The sequence below is a fragment of the Penaeus monodon genome, unplaced genomic scaffold (assembly GCF_015228065.2).
Source record: "Penaeus monodon isolate SGIC_2016 unplaced genomic scaffold, NSTDA_Pmon_1 PmonScaffold_3271, whole genome shotgun sequence".
NCBI classification, from domain to species: domain Eukaryota; kingdom Metazoa; phylum Arthropoda; class Malacostraca; order Decapoda; family Penaeidae; genus Penaeus; species Penaeus monodon.
In genome coordinates this window covers 6,279-25,685 of record NW_023657979.1, presented here as the reverse complement: position 1 = coordinate 25,685, position 19,407 = coordinate 6,279, and the positions used below count along the sequence as shown (strand labels likewise).

Genomic DNA, 19,407 nt, shown 5'->3' with positions numbered 1-19,407 from the left:
CCAGGGGGTAGGGGTCCCCCTTTGGGGGCCCCCCCAGCAGATACCCGGGCATGCCAGGCATGTACTTTAAAGGGTTAAATTAAATAATTTACTTGGAAAACCCTATGCATGTAGGTTGACTGCAGGTCAATCATTAAAAATTTCTGCTTTGATAATGTTTCACATTCATATCAATATATAAGGGTGTGCAAGTAGTACATATTAATTTGCTGAATAAGTACTGATATTTTAGCAGGACCTTTTATCTAATTTTAACAATGCTTACGTTACAGGTTTTTAAACCCTAAAAAGCAGTTTATCCCATTTCCATTCTAAAAAAACACCTGCAGAACCCTATTTGAGATGACAAACTGTCTAAATGGTTTTTGACCCTTATAAATTTTCAATTTACTTTGGTTGATTGTGCAAATCAAGCCCTCATAAATGACCAGTTCGGGAAAAAAAGTAAAAGTATTAAATATTTTTAGGGAGTGAACCCCCCCCCCAAGAGTAGCCAACAAGTTCGGGGGGCACCCCTGATAAGTGGATTTGGTATCATATTGCATTTTTTACAATCTTTTTCCCCTTTGATATTTTGCCTGTATGGTGTACCTAGTTTGTTTTCCATCAACCAACCTGTGTTAACATTTAGCTTCAGTATTTTTTCCACCCTTTGCACAAAATGCCTAAATACTTACTTGAGTATCTTTTCCCCCGGGGGGCTTGGGAAGAGGTGTGCCCATTTAGTAACCAGCAATGTGTACAGCAGGCTGTGTACAACAGGGTTTTGAAGGAAAATAATGTTTACATACAAATTGTGTTTTTATTTTGTGAAGGTGTTGAATGTTGACTGCTTATTTAGGGTTAAAAACTTGCCCAATGTGATGTGTAGATAAATTGTAAATACCCTTTCCCTTAGATGCTTCACTGCCAACATTTTTTTCCCCCAACTAATGGTATTTGGCTCACTTGCCAGGTGGGGGCTTGTGGTGGGGGGGACAAATCTTTAGAAGATTCCATGATCCCCCTTCGGGTTTTTTTTTTTTTGTGTGTGTTGGCTGTGTACACAAGTTTCTTAATTTTGCCACTTCCAATGGTATGTGTTTTATCTAGAGGTAATTAAATTTTCCTTGTGCACCCCAGGGGTTTTGGGAAGTAATACTTTTTTTTTTTTTTTTTAAAACTTATAATTTTGCATTAAAATTACTATTGCAGACCTTTTTTATTTAATTTTTTTAGCTTAAGATAAGTTTTTTGACAGCAAAGGATAGCGGGTTTTATTTTTTCCAGAGGGTGTAATGGTAGCTGAATGTGATCTTTTCCCTGCCCAAACACCCTGCTTTAGAGAAGAGTTTTCCCAAAACCCTTCATGTCTTTAAGGCTCTCCAGGAAAGAACCTTTAATTTTTCAAGTTGAAAAGTTGATAGTGATTAAATATTTTTGATTTTTTTAAATTAAGTTTGCATCATATATAGCAAAAAAGTTAAATTTTTTTAAGATTTGGTTTATTCAGTGTTTTAGAGTATTTCCTCAGATTCCGAATTTTTGCTTCCCATTTACATGGGATTTTAATTACCTTTGGTGCATTAGGGGGGTTTCTGATTTTTGGTATTTAAAAATGTAAGGGAAATTTTCCAGAGTTTAAGCCCGTGGTTATGAGAGCAGAATTTCGCGGGGCCCCCCTATACTGGGGGGTACCAATAAAGGTACCAGACCTGCGAGAGTATCCCCATTTTCCTTTAGGTAAGGATGTTATTTGATATGGCAAGGCAATTAGCGGCCCAAATTGTGGCTAAAAGTTTTAATTTTTTTGGCCCAAGACTGAGGTTTGAAGAGCTCTCTCATAAGTATGCCATTTTACCCTTTGTTCATAAAAAAATTTTCTGTAGTTAAAGGGTTTTTACAGGAATTTTTTTGGGGCGATGCATGGCAGCTGGTGTGAAGTCCTTTGTTATTCAGAAGGCTTAGTTTTAGTGAGTAGTAGTGACAGGAACACTGGGAAAACTTGGTTTTTTTTGATTTAAAATCTACATTTCTTTTAAAAGATTTTGCCAGCGACACTTAAGAAGCCAACAAAAACTGAGGGGGGCCCGGCCCATTCACCCCCGTCCCGGGCCACGTAGTGAAGGTTCCCGGGAAGCATACAGGAAGCTCCCCCAGGTGCCGACAAGACTGGGGTGCTGGTGCAGGATCTGCTCCATGGAATTCTAAGTATAGTATTAAAAAGTTTGTTTTTTAGATTTTCTTCCTAATTACTAAAGGAGTGTAGTTGCACATTACAATAAATTGTTTTTTAGGAAAAAAGCTTTGCAATTTAATTTTTTCCCCCCCATATACCAAATGGAGGATTATTATTTATTTTTAGCGTGCTGGTTTTGGCCCTGGCAAGAAACTCAGAAAATGAAAGAAATAAAGAGAATCGCACGGCTTTTTTTTTGTTTTTTTTCCTTCCTTAACCTTTTTAAAGACGGGGATAAGAACCGCTGAAATCAATTAAAATTAGTGATATGTGGCAAGGGCCCGAAAATGGGCGCGGGATCCGCTGCCTTAAGCCGAACGTCCCCCTCCACTCGCTTGGCGTCCTCTGGCGCGTGTCGCTTTCAAGTTTGCCCGTCCGTGAGACCCCTTTTCTATGAGGTCTAACGGGACCCATCAAAAAGGGTTTAAATTTTTGGCAAACAAGCCCTTTTTTAAAAAAGTGTGATGAACGGAATTCCTTATACCAATAAAAGGGTAGAATGGCCAAATTTATGAAAAATTATTGTATAGTGAATTTTGACACCTTTAAGGGTGTTTAACGACACTTTCTACAAGCCTAACTGACTTTTAAAACAATTCAGTGCGGTTTTTATGGTACCAAATCCCTTTATTTGACTAGTAAACTTCTTTAAAATTTTAAAAGTTGTGAAATTTTATCACTTTATAAAAAAGTTAAAGGGTTAAGATTGAAAATGAATCTTTAAAGATTTTTAGGGGAAAAGAAATTTAAATACATCTTTCCCCAAAAAAAGCATTTTAAATACAAAGAAATTTAACTTTCCCAAAAATTTACATGCAAAATATACAAAAAGCCCTTTTTTTGTCAAATATAAGTATGCTTTATTGCAATTTAACCTTCATGTGGAGAGGTTACCAAAACTTTTTTTGGAGCAGTGTAACCCCTTTCCCTTTTTCAGATTTTAAACAAAAGGATCTACTGAGTGGTGAAATTTGAAATTTTTAAAATTTTATCCTGTAAGTTCTTGCATGCCTGTAAAACATGATAGCAAATCTGAAAATCAAGCATTGTAACCCCACTAAGCTACAAAACTTTCCCTTTGAAAAATTTTTTTCACAGAACACCCTTATCCACTGAAATCCCCCGTTTTGTTTATAATTTACAGGGTACTTATTTCTTTTCTTAGTCTTGATTTAACAAATTTTAATGTTTTTGTAATTTTCCTTTCCCCATTCCCCATCCCAATGGGAATTTTTTTTAAAAGGCGATAATTTGGCCAGTATGAAAAAAAAGGGGTTTAAAGGGGGGGGGATTGAAATTAAAATACAAATTCCCTTACAAGAGTTTAAAAAAGTTTCTGCCATAAGTATTCTGAAAGTAACTTGCTCCATTTGAGATTTGTACCTGTGCTTTAACTCATCAAACTACAAGAGCCCAGTAGGTGGGAAATGGAGAAATGCCGAGAAAAGTAATCCAACCATACCCGCCCCCCAGAGAGGACAACATTTGGAAAATTAATGGTATTTGAATTGGTTTTTTTTCTATTTGAAAAATTTCTTTTTAATAGAAAAATAGCATAATGGAATTCCATTCTTACATGGTAGTAGCAGGGCCAAAATTCATGCAAATTAGAGGACAGATGCAAGTGTTTTTCCCACTTGGAAAATGCCCTTGACATTGCCCAACAGTATCCTAAAATTTATAGGTGATTTTAAAAATGGCTGTTAATTTTAAAATTGACTGAAAATATTCCTTTTTAATTTCAGTTGAAAAGGTTGCCGAGGTGGCGTGCCCCCGGAGTGACCACCCGAGGTTAAAACTCAGACGTGTTTTCCCGGGTAGGCGCTTGGAACATCCGGTCCTTGCGGCAGGATGAGCGGTTACCTCGCTACGGGGAATTGAAGGACTGGGATTTGAGGTGGCTCCCCTTCCAGGGGTGAGAAGACTGGTAGGGGACGATCAGTGGGGGTGGTTACACCTACTCTGGGGGGCCCGCAGGATGGTCCCCACCCCAGGGTGAGCCATACCCACCCCAGTCGTCAGCCTGCGGTAGTCGAGGTGACACCGGTTGATGAGCGTTTTGGGCTTTGAGACTGAAGCATGCTTTTGGCTTCATGTCTCTTTTTTGCTGTTCGCTCCTCCCGATGACATAAAACCGATGTAAAGAGGCTTCTACCCCAAAAACTCGCTCTGGGCGACGTTTGCCCCGGCGGACATTCGCATTTTTCGGGCGATTCAATGCGGCATCCGGCTGTGACGAGCTGGCTACGAGATGTCTGTCCCCCCCATGGCTCGGGAGCTATCCCAGCAGCGAGAAACCCTCCTTCTCCGGGATTTGCTAGGCCCCAGAAAATGAGGATCTCTGGCTCGGTACCAGCGCTCCAACTCCATCGCTGGATTGGGTACAGCGAACGGTACATGGCCAAGGGGATCGCCCACATCCTTGTGAGCACGGATGGAGGATCCTCCAGAACTGCGGGGTTTCCCGGATGCGAGTTCTGTGGCACGACCATAGGTGTTTGTGGCTCCCTGCGGGTCCCACTCAAAACCCCCCGCCCTCCAGTGGCCACCCAAAGGTTTTTCATTTGGGGACGCTAAGGGAGGGGAGGTGCCCGGGGTTCGCCCGGCAGTCTTGCCCGACTCCAGAAACCAGCAACCGAGGATCCAGTTGCTTGTGGGAGTCCTTAAAGGCGAAACACTCGAAGCAGTCAGGGTCCATGGCGTCCCCAAAGGAAAGGCAGAATACCATCTCCCTGGAGACATTGGGGCCACTGAAGCGTGTCGCAAGGCCGGCAAAATGGGAATCAATTTGCGTCGTTCCATGGTCGTAGGGCTCGGACACTGTGAGAAGGGAAAAGGAACTTTTTCATCAGAATCTTTAGGAGGCAAAGGGGCCTTTTCTTGGTAAAGACCTTCCCTCCCTCCCAAAGCCCTGAAAAAACTGAACCCTAACCCCTCCTCACAGATGACTGCAGTCCGATAGCGGATGGACGGATCATCTCAGATCTTTTGGGGGTTTCGTGAGCTTTGGGGCTGAGTTTTTGAACATTTGTCCCAGGTGGATCCTCCAACATTTAGCTTGGATGAAGCGAGTCCAGGCCGTGCCGGACCCACCCACAGCGAGGAACCTCCTACCCAAACAGGGTTAGGGGGCGATTCCCAAGCTGAGAGGGGGAAAGTGCAGGCAAAGGATATCCCTGCGAACTGCTAAAGGTGGGGGTGAACCTATGGCTCGGGGCCTGCATACAGTCCCACTGCCATTTGGCAGTCTGGCCATTCCCCCTGACCTGCTGAGGGGGGTGGTCATCCCTCTTGGAAGGGGAAAGGGGACGATGGGACTGTACAACTACCGTGGATTACACTGCTCAGCATACCAGGCAAGGTTTTCGCTCACATTTTTTGAAAAGGATCCCCAACCACCCATGAGCACCAGAGACCGGAGCAGTCTGGATTTACTCCCTGGCAATCCCCAATAGACCCCTATCTAGCGCTCGAGTAATTGTGGGAAAGCCCTCGTGGTTTTGGGCGTGGGTCTTGAGCCAATCGACCTCAAGAAGGGGTTTTACCGGTGCATGGGAATCCTAGGGAGATCCTGAGGTCGGGGGAATTCCCACACAGATTTTTGGCCCCATAGCAACCTCTATACTGGTACTGAAAAATGCTGTAAAGTGTGGGGGGGGATGCGAACTTCTTTCCCCGTTAATCAGGGGGAGGCAAGGTGGTCCCTTTCACCCACACTTTTTAAACTTGTATGGATGGAAAGGGGAGAGCTACAGCCAAAATCTGCGGGGCAACACTAGGCAATTTAAAGGGCTCGGACCTGACTTTTCGACGATGTTGCCATCCCATTGAGTCCCTTTGGGGCATTGTGGCGGCTCTTGTGCATTTTGAAAGAGGCGAAGCCCCTAGGGTTTGAGGTTCCTGGACAAGACCCAAAATCGGGGGGTTTGGGGGCCTTTTGGGGAACCCCTTCAGTCGATCCCGCTTTCGGCGAGGACGTTGAAGTCACAGAAAGTTTTACATACCTTGGTAGCGTATCCATATCTCTGGGTTGTCAGACCAGGAAGCAGTAGACGGATTGGTCTGGGAACAGGAGCCCTGAACTCGATCAACAAGAGGTTTTGGGATGTCGGGACCCATGCGAAGGACCAAGCTGGGTCTTCAAGGCCTTATACTTCCAGTTTTGCTCTAGGGGAAAGGGGGAAAATGGACGCTATCCAGTGCCTTTGGGGGTCTCGCCCTTTAGCCTTTGTAAAAAGTCCCTTGCCGGGTCATGGGGTACAGTTTGGGAGGCCACGTGCCCAACGGCGGTTAACCGTGAGACGGGATGGGACCTTCCCGCAAATCCCCGGGGTCGCCAACTCAGGTATATGGCCACCTAGCTCGCCTCCCTAGGAGACCCCCCCCCACCCGGTTTTCTCTTGCGAGACAACCCCGGGTGGAGGGAGACCCGTGGGACGCCAGGAGATCATGGTTGGGGAGCTGACGAGACCTGTCGTGAGGAACTAGAGATGGGCCCTGTGCCTGTGGAGACTCGCCTCGAGGGACCTCGTGGCTGAGCGAAGGGGGGATGGGCCCTGGCCCCCCTCGGCTTAGCCCTTGATGATGATGATGAAGGTTTCCTGAAAAAATCCGTTGGTGTTTGCTGGAAGCAAAAGACGAGGCCCCCAAATATATGGGGGGAAAATGTTTTTTAATGTGTTAAAGGGAGAAGATTCAAATATCAATTCCTTATGAATAGGCCTTTTCAAAATTTGATTTTTTCATAGTTTGTTGGAATTTTGCGAGTCCCCAAAAATTTCACTATGCAACTTTTCAACACCATTGGCAAACCTATTCCTACCCAACCTGCTCCTCCCTGAACGCATTATGGGGGATGGACCCTGCATGAAAAAATCTGGTTTAGGGGTGGCTGACATGAACTTGCTGTCGTGTGAAATCGGTTGTAACCCAGGGACAAACCACATTGAGCATTTGGCGAAGGCTGGGGGAAAGGCTTTGTAAGTGTAAATTTTTTGCTAGGTTTTTTACCGTGTAGCGTTTTGTTTCCATAAAGACAAGGGGCATGTAATGCCCTTGAGCTTTTTCGGGAAAGTACGCCTCCATGGATGAGCCTTTCCCAGTTTGGCATTGTATTCCTGGTACGGGCTGGGGACACAGGTTGTATTAGAGAACTGAATTTTACAAAAAGAAAAGACGTAATGTAATTTTGACTCCCCAGAGAATGGACTCGGGGCAAAGTAAATGGGCTTTTATCTGGGAAAGCAAATCGTGGAAAAAAAAAACTGATATTCCTACAGTAGGCATAGTTTTGTCCCCCTGCACATGTTCTTTTTGCTCCGGGCCTACAAGAGCCACTGAGGGGCCACTACATAAGACTAATGCGGGATCTTTAGTCGTGGGATTGCAAGGGATCCAGGGGGGAAAAATTGTCTAGAATTTTGTCCCCCTTGCCTTTGCCCTGTCTACAACAAGATGATAGCTGTGAAGACTGAAAACTAAGGCTCTCCTTCTCAACATTGGTAGACAGTTATATCTTCCCCCGGGGTTTTCCCAAACCATTTTGCCCCCTTCCCGTCAAGACTGAGTGAAAAATGCCAACTTGAGTCATTGCTAAAAACCCCACTGATTGTGCCCAAAACCCGGTCATGACTTGAATTTCTTCTCAGAATCCATGTGTGCCCAAAGGTGGCTCCCCTTTTATATTTTTTAGGAGGGTTTGCCTATAAGCTTTAAACCCAAAGGATCATTCGAGACACTTACCCCAGGCCCGACGGAAGCATGTTTGGGTTTTTTTTGTTTCCCGGTTTCCAAAAGCTATCCTTTTCTCCCCTCCAAGCTTTGAGTCTTTGGGATCTTTCCAGTTCTTCAATCTATTCCCTCCCCCCAGTCAAATTAAAAAACCCCGCTAGATCCCGGTACTTAATCTTTACCCCTTCCCCAAGCCCCACCCCCCCCCCCCCTTGTCTGTTGCACTAAACTAAATGTTCCCCCCATTTTACTAATCTTTATTACACCCTCTATTATCTGCTCCTTGGACCACAATCCCCTCTTCTTGCAAGAAACCCTTTTTTTCCCACCAATCCCCCCAGAAACTTAGACCCCCAAAACTCATAAACAAACCCCAAAAGAAAGCACTGCTTTCCATCCACCTCTATTTGGCGCATTTAAAGTATTTGATATGTCTATCCTCCCAAGTTCCCCTTACTCCTCTTTCAACTTCCTCAAAAACATCCCCACCCTCTCTCCTCCTCCATGAGCACCCATTCCTTCTTCCTTCATTATCCTTAGCATTCCCACCTGAATGCTCACATGCTTGTTACATCCTTTCTCTGGATCCCTCTCCCTCTGACATTCCTGCCCTTACATTCCTGATACTTTACCTTCCCCTTTTCCCTTGCCATTCTCTGGATTATTCTCCTACTTCTCTAACTACCATTCTTCTTCCCATATTACCTGTTTCATGAGCTCTTGCAATTTTGTTGCTTTTCCCTTTCCCTCGGACACATCGATACTTTCATTGATCTAATTGCTGATATCCATAACCCCTTCCCTGTTTACAAATCCATACTAAAACTCCATTTGCACTCCTTTTAAACCTTTCCCCTATCCTACGTACTCTACAACTTAAATTCCTTGCTGAGCGCTTTGCTCCCTAGCATCAGCTTATTGATTGCATTTTGATATGCCACTATCTTGATGTTGAGCCTGCAGAATTTTTTCAATATTTGCCCCCCCCCCCACCCCAACCCTGTATGTAAAACCTTCTCTTTTTCTTCTATCCCCCCCCCCCCCCCCCCGCTTTCTAAGCCAACCCAAGTTAAAACTACTTTTAGTGAAAGAATAGGCCCAAATTATTCATATGAAGTTTTAAAAAACCTTGGTCAGGGAAACCATATAATTTAAATTTACTAGTTTACCTTGGTGAAAATTAGTGAGGTATATGGATTAGGGATTGAATTGCACAGAGAAAATGCTTGTGTAAAGAATTTGGTTGTTTCATCAGCCTTCGTAGTTATCTAGCTATGTGGTGTTGTAGGTAACGTTCTGTAACCTACACATCTCTGGGGCTTTGAAACCAACCTAGATAAATGTCCATATCATAGTGGGTACTTAACCCTGTGGTTTGGTAGTCTCCCAAACCTGGAACAAGGTTTCTCATTTTTCTAGGAGCATAATTTAAAGCCAAGTTTTTCACATCTAGAAGTTTGGCCTATCAATGGAAAATGTTAATTACATGACTTTATTGTAATTTTTTTTTTTTTTTTAATGGTAAAATTGAGTTGAGTAATATTCATGAAAACAAGGCAAGTATCACAAAACTATGAAGTAAAGATAAACCATTAAATTTCATACATAAATATTTGTAAAGTATTAAGAAGCCTGATTGCTAAATAGTAGTATCTTTTAATTCGAGTAGATATATGGCGGTAGTAACGTTTTGTTTTTCCCTCAGGTTGGGAGGAAAATCTGACTTGGGTGGAGTAAAATCCTTTGGGCTGTTGTAAAGGTAAGGTTTATATATCTTTAATAATTATAGTTCCACCCCCCCCCTTCTCGCCCGCCCCCCCCCCCTTTTTTTTTTTTTTTAAGCCTTGATGGTGAAGGGGTTTTGATTTCAATGCAAGGCACTTACTGAAAAGTAGGGCCTTTAGGGTAAAGATGATAATCACTTGATTTGGTTGGTATTTCTGCCTCCATGGTGCGCAAACCGTGTGTCATTTTTGGTAATGTTCTATTACTTTTATGACTTTGTGGCTCAATAACCAACCTAGATTAGTACCACATCATAGTGCTATCTTACCTCTTTGGTTTGATAGTCTCCCAAACCTGGGACATGTATATTAAAATTTTAAAGGGAATTATAGATTGGAAATATTAGATTGAAGAAAACCATGGTAGGGAAAGCAAAAATTTACGATTTATACATTTAAAATAATTCCTTTTTCAGATTAGAAGTGTGTAGACCTAAACCTTTGTAGGTGTTTATAATGAAAATGAGAGGGTCACTAGGTCTATTGTCAAGTGCAAGAGGGCCAAATTTATGAATATATTGGAAAATTCCATGGACCAACACTACCTCCCAAGCTAATGATATGGCTGAAGGTAGGTTCTCAACAATTATGTAGTGTTTTTCGTGATGAAGATGTGGAAACTTGTCTAGGCACAAGGATGCCATATTGATGGAGCACACAAAAAAAGGCTAATTTCAATGTTCATTAAATATTACTTTTTACTTTACAGCACAGTTAACAGTCTTGAGTATGGTTGCTCTAGGCTAATCAAACTGATGCTAGAACAAAATTGTGAAAATTTGGTTATGAAAATGCATTGTGTATTGGTTTCATTCGTTTTACATACAGTTGAAATAAGTGTTGCATATTTTCCTGAATACTGTAAACTTGCAGTTCTCTTCCCCCTCCCTCCCAAATTAAAAAAAAAATGCATGACAATGCCTAATATGTAGTTTGGATAACATTTAGGTGTTAATGATTTATTGAAGTCTTTTTCAGGTGATGCTGACTTCCTGAATGAAGTTGAGGAATGGCAGAGGGAAGGCATTTGTTCATTTAAAAACAATATTGGATAATGTGCCCCGCTTTGTATTTTTCTGCCAAGTGTCCCTGTACAAGTACACAATATTTTTCATTTCCATTTTCATCCATTTCATCATTATTTATAAATTGTATTAAGATTCATAATAAACTTGCCATCTTGTACTGAAATTCTAAGGATTTTCTGGAACACAAGTGTAGTGCCACATTCTAGTACAGTTTCAGTATGATTTAAAATTTCTGTTTTTTTTTTTTTTTTTTTTTTAGGGGAGGGTGGGTTGCACAGCCAAATTGAAAGGCTTGAGCATAATTGCTTTTGCCTATATGAAGCTGGTGCCAGAATAATAATGTGAAAATTTGGTTATGAACAATGCCATGTGTGTTGGTTTCATCTGTTTACAAACAAATAATCCAATGACCATTATTAAAAGTTGGCTTTTGGTAAGAAACAGGATTGTCAGCCTGTGTCAGCAGCCTCTTGGTATAGTTAGCTTGTTTGGTAATTAAAGTATTTTTGCCATAATGCTTTTGGAGCAGATTTCCACTAAGATTGGCAGCCCTATCAAATGTATTTGTCAATTCCTACCATTTCCATCTACAGAATAGGCCCAATTGTTCATAAGTGTTCCCACTTTTTTGGTACGGCATGATATAGCAGCGAAGTACGTTTTTGCCTTGAATCAAATAGTTCTATAGAATGTGGTACTTTGATATCATATTCAACTATGGCTAAAGTTATTTTACTGCTTTCTGGAGACCATGTGGCCACAGACAATAGCTGTAAGGGCAGGGCAACTGTAAAAAACAGTATTTAGACTTTTTAAACCCTTGGTTTGTGTAAAGTTAAGAATTCAATAATATTCGTTTCTGTACCCTCTGATGTAAGCACCAAGTGGCATCATGTTTGTATAAAACCAAGTATTTAGGAGTGGAATGGAATATAAATATACTTGGACTTCTTTCCACAGATGTAATAAGACCCATTCCTACTGGACCAAATGTTAGTGGTTGCTGTGACTGGCAAAATACCAAGGTGAGACCTGTTTTTGCAGTAAAATGTTGTAGTGTAGGTGAAAAATGTATTAGCACTTGGATATTAATGTTCTTGTATTAGAGGACATAAGTAGGCATGCAAATTACATTGCACCTTTTTAGTTTATACTAACTGGTGTTCTATACCTTGCAAGAATAAATTCAGATTGTTAGCTAAGTTGTTCATATACACACAAGCTAAACCCTGTCTGATACACTACATTTCTGCACTTGCATGTGCTGGAAATTTAGAATTGCCTTGAAGTACGTCCGTTAATGAAATAATGTAATCATATTTAATTGTTTACATTACATAATTATCTGAATTCTAAAGATCCGATTGATTTTCAGTAGAAGGAAAATTTGCCCAAGAAACCGTATTGAAGATATCATTTGATGGTGAATTCACACTGGTGTATCTCCAGTATCAAGACCTGAAGTATGGTAAGTCTTCAGTAGCATAGAAAGATTCAGGTTTAATTCCTATACTTTTAAATTTCTTAAACTGGAATTTAATAACATGTCCCTATTCATACTTTAATGTATACATATATGTAGCTGTATATATATGTAATTTAATATACACAATTCCCAGGGATGCATAGACATGTTTGATTGTCTGCAGTGGCTGAGCAGACCCTTGCATTTCCAAAAGAAACTTTGGGTTTATCTCCCCTTTAATTATATGGGCCTATGCGGATGACAAACTATCCCTTTAATTTTAAGTAAGCTTGTCCTCTTATTACTGTCTTTTCAATTTATTCTTGGTTTGATGATGATCACTTTACCTTACCTACTTTGTTTGAAAAATCAGAAAAACAATATATCTGAAGAAATTATAAATGTGGTGTGTAGTGAATTTTAGATGGAATATTGATTTAACCATTCTTACGGGAAATTTTTGACGGAAAGGGGTACTTCAACAGTCCAGTTGTTTACAAGAAATGGTAATTTAAAATCAGAAAAAAATAATTTTCCCCAATTTGTTTTAACTGATGTTTCTAGGTATCTGAAAATCAATTGCATCTGAAAATTTTTTGATGTCAAAATGGGCGAACTGATGAAACTATGAAGTCTGCCCACCTAATGTTAGTGTTTTTTGCTAAATTTGTTTTTTTTTTTACCGTTTGGTTTTTTCCGCGTTTCCACTGGGCATGGTGAGCAAGCTTATTTTTATTCTAATTGATGCAGTCCTGTTTATGTGATTCCAAAAGTCTGACTAAGAAGACCCTTTAAAATCCCCTAGCGTTCTGAGGAATTTTTTGAATTACTGAATGAATGTTTGTTTCATTATAAATGTTTCCGTTTTTTTTTTTTTTTTTTTTTTTTTTTTACTAGCCCATTTATGAAAGGAAGTTAAATTTAGTTCATTTGAGGGTGAAAATAGTTTTTTATAACGTAAAAGTTTTATATTTGCCCCCTACAAAAACCCCTGCTTTTAAAAATTCGCATTAATTAAAGGGGCCCCTCAAAATTTATAAACCTCATTTTTAAAAACCCCTAAACCCCCTAGGTGTAATATGGCCCCCTTTCCCCAAAAAAAAAATTAACTTTTTAAATTTTAAAAAAAAAGAATTGGTACTGGTAAAAAACTCCTGGTAAATTTTAACCTTTTCCAGGTTTCGGGGGGGAAGAAAGAAAAAAAAAAATATATTATAAAAATATATTTATTTATATATATATATATTTTATTATAATTTCATTGTCTTCCTTACCACAAGAAACCTGGGAAAAAAACTGGTTTAAAATTACTCAGGGGAAATAGTTTTACCCGCTCACCCTAGTATGTCAAAATTATTTTTAATCATATGAAGATGCCTTAATTGTTTAATTTTTTGGGTAAAGAGGGCCACCCCCTTTAGCAAGTAGATGAACACCTTATCGGGTTTTTAAAATAGGGGTTTTTATAAACCTTATGATAGGCCTTATTAAGTTTGATGCTAATTAAAGAGGAGAGTTATTGTAGGGGGGAGGGGGAATGATAAAAAGGGCCCATACAATTATAGAAAAACTATTTCACCCCTATGAACTGAAAAATTTTTCACGTTACCTTCATAAAGCCAGAGGCTAGATCTATGGAGAACTTTCTGCGACGGATCCAAAAAAAAACTGTTGGCTGCAGCACTGCAAAATACAGGTATAGACATGTATAATGCAAAGCGAAATCAGGCATTCAGTAATTCAATAAATTCCTCAGAACGCTATGGGATGTTTAAAGGGTCTTCATTAGTCAGACTATTGGAATCATCAGTAACAGGACTGCATCAATTAGAATAAAAATATAGCTTGCTCACCAGCCCTAGTGGGAAACTGCGGGGAAAAACCCAAAAATCTGGTAAAATAAAAAAAAACAAAGTTAGCAAAAAACACTAACATTAGTGTGGACAGACTTCAGTAGTTTCATCAGTTCGCCCTAGTTTTGACATCAAAAAATTTTCAGATGCAATTGATTCAGATACCTATGAATCATCAGTTAAAACAATTGGCAAAATAGTTATTTTCTTGTTTTTAACTTACCATTGTCTTGTAAGCAAACTGGACATTTTGGAAGTACACCCTTCCGTCAAAATTCCTGTAAGAAGGGTTTAAAAATCAATATTCCATCAATAATTGCACATACACACCACATTTACTAAATTTCTTCAGAATATTGTTTTTCATGATTTTCAAACAATGTAGGTAAGGTATAGTGATCATCATCAAACCAAGAATAAATTGAAAAGACAGTAATAAGAGGACAAGTTTACTTAAAATTAAGGATAGTTTGTCACCCGCATAGGTCATAAAATTTTAAAGGGGAGTGAACCAAGTTCTTTGGGAAAATGCAAGGGTCTGCTCAGCCACTGCGGGACATATCAAACATGTCTATGCATGCATGGGAAATTGTGTATATTCAATTACATATATATACAGCTACATATATGTATACTTTAAAAAGTATGAATATGGACATGTATTGAATTTCCCAGTTTAAGTAATTAAAGTATGGGAATTAAACCTGAATCTTTCTATGCTACTGAAGACTTACCATACTTCAGGTCTTGATACTGGAGAACACCAGTGTGAATTCACCATCAAAGGGTATCTTCAAATAAAGGGTTTTTTGGGCAAATTTTCCTTCTACTGAAAATCAATCGGATCATTAGAATTCAGATAATTATGTAATGTAAACAATAAAAAAGTGATTACATTATTTCATTAACAGGGACGTACTTTAAGGCCAATTCTAAATTTCCAGCACATGCAAGTGCAGAAATGTAGTGTATTTAGACATGTTTAGCTTGTGTGTATATGAACAACTTAGCTAACAATCTGAATTTATTCTTGCAAGGTATAGAACACCCGTTAGTATAAACTAAAAAGGTGCAATGTAACTTGCATGCCCACTTATGTCCTCTAATACAAGAACATTAATATCAAGTGCTAATACATTTTTCACCTACAACAACATTTTACTGCAAAAACAGGTCTCACCTGGTATTTTGCCAGTCACAGCAACCACTAACATTTGGTCCAGTAGGAATGGATCTTATTACATCTGTGGAAAGAAGTCCAAGTATATTTATATTCCATTCCACTCCTAAATACTTGGTTTATTACAAACATGATGCCACTTGGTGGCTTACATCAGAGGGTACAGAAACGAATATTATTGAATTTTTAACTTTACACAAACCAGAGTTTAAAGAGGTCAAAATTTATGTTTTTACAGTTCCCCTGCCTTAAAAGCTATTGTCTGTGGCCACATGGTCTCCAGATGCAGTAAAAATAACTTTAGCCATAGTTAAAATATGATATCAAAGTACCACATTCTATAGAACTATTTGATTCAAGGCAAAGACTACTTCGCTGCTATATCATCCCCGTACAAAAAAAGTGGCAACACTTAATGAACAATTGGGCCTAGTTCGTAGATGGAAAATGGTAGGAATTGACAAAATACTTTTGTTTAGGGCTGCCAATCTTAGGGGAAAAATCTGCTCCAAAAGCATTATGGCAATAATACTTTAATTACCAAACAAAACTAACATATACCAAGAGGCTGCTGACACAGGCTGACAATCCTGTTTCTTACCAAATGCCAACTTTTAATAATGGTCATTGGATTATTTTGTTTGAAAACGAGATGAAACCAACACACATGGCATTGTTCATAACCAAATTTTCACATTATTATTCTGGCACCAGCTTCATATAGGCAAAAGCAATTATGCTCAAGCCTTTCAATTTGGGCGTGCAACCCACCCTCCCCTAAAAAAAAAAAAAAAAAAAAAAAAAACAGTATATAAATCATACTGTACTGTACTAGAATGTGGCACATTTCACTTGTGTTCCAGAAAATCCTTAGAATTTCAGTACAAGATGGCAAGGTTTTTTATGAATCTTAATACAATTTAAATAGATGAAATGGATGAAAATGGAAATGATAAAAAATTGTGTACTTGTACAGGGACACTTGGCAGAAAAATACAAAAGCTGGCACATTATCCAGATATTGTTTTAAAATGAAAAAAATGCCCTTACCTCTGCCATTCCTCAACTTCATTCAGGAAGTCAGCATCCCCTGAAATAAAGACTTCAATAAATCATTAACACCTAAATGTTATCCAAAACTACATATTAGGCATTGTCATGCATTTTTTTTTTAATGGGGAGGGGGAGGGGGGAAGAGAACTGCAAGTTTACAGTATTCAGGAAAAATAGGCAACACTTATTTAAAACTGTATGTAAAACGAGATGAAACCAATACACAATGCATTGTTCATAACCAAATTTTTCACAATTTTGTTTAGCATCAGTTTTGATTAGCCTAGAGCAACCATACTCAAGACTGTTAACTGTGCTGTAAAGTAACAAAGTAATATTTAATGAACATTGAATTAGCCTTTTTTGTGTGCTCCATCAATATGGCTCCTTGTGCCTAGACAAGATTCCACATTTCATCACGAAAAAACACTACAAAATTTGTTGAAAACCCTACCTTCAGCCATATCATTAGCTTGGGAGGTAGTGTTGGTCCATGGAATTTTCCAATATATTCATAAATTTGGCCCTCTTGCACTTGACAATAGACCTAGTGACCCTCTCAGTTCTTATAAACCCCTACAAAGGGTTAGGTCTACACACTTCTAATCTGAAAAAGGAATTAGTTAAATGTATAAATCGTAAAATTTTGCATTTCTACCATGTTTTCTTCAATCTAATATTTTCCAATCTAAAATTTCCATTAAATTTAATTTTACATGTCCCGGGTTTTGGGAGACTATAAAACCCAAAGAGGTAAGATAGCACTATGATGTGGTACTAATCTAGGTTGGTTATTGACCCACAAAGTCATGAAAGTAATAGAACATTACCAACAATGACACACGGCTTGCGCACCATGGAGGCAGAAATACCAACCAAATCAAGTGATTATCATCTTTAACCCAAAAGGGCCCCTACTTGCAGTAAGTGCCTTGCATTGAACTCAAACCCATTCACCAATCAAGGGCTTAAAAAAAAAAATAGAAAGGGGGGGGGGGGGCGAGAAGGGAGGGGGTGGAACTAAAAATTATTAAAGATATATAAACCTTACTTTACAACAGCCCAAAGGATTTCCCCCCACCCTAGTCATTTTTTCCCTCCCATCTGAGGGGAAAAAAAAACGTTAACTCCCGCCATAATATCTACTCAAATTTAAAAAAAGATACTACTATTTAGCAATCAGGCTTCTTAATACTTTACAAATATTTATGTATAAAATTTTAATGGTTTATCTTTACTTCATAGTTTTGTGATACTTGCCTTGTTTTCATGAATATTATCAACTCAATTTTACCTTTAAAAAAAAAAAAAAAAAATTAAACAATAAAGTCATGTAATTAACTTTTTCCATTGAATAGGCAAACTTTCAGATGTGTAAAACTTGGCTTTAAAAATTATGCCTCCTAGTAAAATGAGAAACCTTGTCCAGGTTTGGGAGACTACCAAACCACAGGGGTTAAGTAGCACTATGATATGGACATTTATCTGGGTTTGGGTTTCAAAGCCCCAGAGATGTGTAGGTTACAGAACGTTACCTACAACACCACATAGCTAGATAACTACGAAGGCTGATGAAACAACCAAATTCTTTACACAAGCATTTTTCTGTGCAATTCAATCCCTAATCCATATACCTCCCCTATCATTTTCACCAAGGTAAAAAATAGTAAATTAAATTATATGGTTCCCTGACCCAAAAGGGATTTGAAACTTTAATATGAATAATTGCCTATTCTTTCACTAAAGTAGCTTAACTTTGGGTTGGCTTAGACAAGCAGGGGGGGGGGGGGGCTGATAGAAGAAAAAGAGAAGGGTTTACATACAGGGTTGGGGGGGGTGGGGGGAATATTGAAAAAATTCTGCAGGCTCAACATCAAAGATAGTGGCATATTCAAAATGCATCAATAAGCTGATGCTAGGGAGCAAAGCGCTCAGGCAAGGAATTTTAAATTTGTAGAGTACTGTAGGATAGGGGAAAGGTTTAAAAGGAGTGCAAATGGAGTATAGTATGGATTTGTAAACAGGGAAGGGGTTATGGATATACAGCAATTGATCAAATGAAAAGTATCGATGTCCGAGGAAGGAAGAGCAAAAAAATTGCAAGAGCTCATGAAACAGGTAATATGGGAAGAATGGTAGTTAGAGAAGTAGGAGAATAATCCAGAGAATGAGCAAGGAATAGGGGAAGGTAAAGTATGGAATTCAGAGGGCAGGAATGTCAGAGGGAGAGGGATCCAGAGAAGGATGTAACAAGCATGTGAGCATTCAGGTGGGAATGCTAAGGATAATGAAGGAAGAAGGAATGTGGTGCTCAGGGGAGGAGGAGAGAGGATGGGGATGTTTTTGAGGAAGTTGAAAGAGGAGAAAGGGGGGAACTTGGGAGGATAGACATATCAAATACTTTGAATGCAGACCAAATAGAGGGTGGATGAGCAAGCAGTGCATTCTCTTGGGTTATGTTTATGAATTTTTGGAGGTCTAAGTTTCTGGAGGGGAGTTAGGTGGGAAATAAAGGTGTTCTTGCAAGAAGAGGGATTGTGGTCCAAGGAGCAGATGAATAGGAGGGTGTAATACAAAATGTATAAGAGATGGGGTGGAACATTTAGTTTAGTGCAACAGAGCAAGGAGGGGGGGGGTGTAGGCATGGGGGAAGTGGTCAAGATTGAAGTACCTGGATCTAGACGAGGTATTTTAAATTTACTGGGGGGAGAGGGAGTAGATGTAGAAGATACTGGAAAGATGCCAAGACATCTTAAGATGCTTGGGTGGAGCAAAGGATAGCTTTGGAACCGGTAGCAACAAAAACCAAACATGTTCCTGTCTGGCCTCGGGTAGAGTGATCTCAAAAAATGATACCTTGGATTCAAGCTTTTAGGCAACCCGCTCCTATAAAAATATTAAGGGAGCCACCAAATTTGGCACACATGGATGTCTGAGCAGAGCAATTCGAAAGTATGACCAGGTTAGGCACAGAAGTCAGTGGGCTTTGGAGCAAATGACTCAGATGTTGGCATTTTGGCCACTCAGTCATTGACAGGGAAGGGGGCAATATGGTTGGAAACCCTGGGAGGAAGAGTTTTAACTGTACTACCCAAA

The 19,407-nt window shown here is 39.5% G+C and overlaps 1 non-coding gene across 1 annotated transcript; it reads right to left on the bottom strand.

The window, feature by feature from the left end:
* Positions 1-14,421: 14,421 nt before the first annotated feature.
* Positions 14,422-14,492, bottom strand: LOC119570594. Its single transcript, XR_005228436.1, has one exon. It is a non-coding gene; the product is annotated as a small nucleolar RNA SNORD34 (small nucleolar RNA).
* Between the last annotated feature and the right edge of the window lie 4,915 nt (positions 14,493-19,407).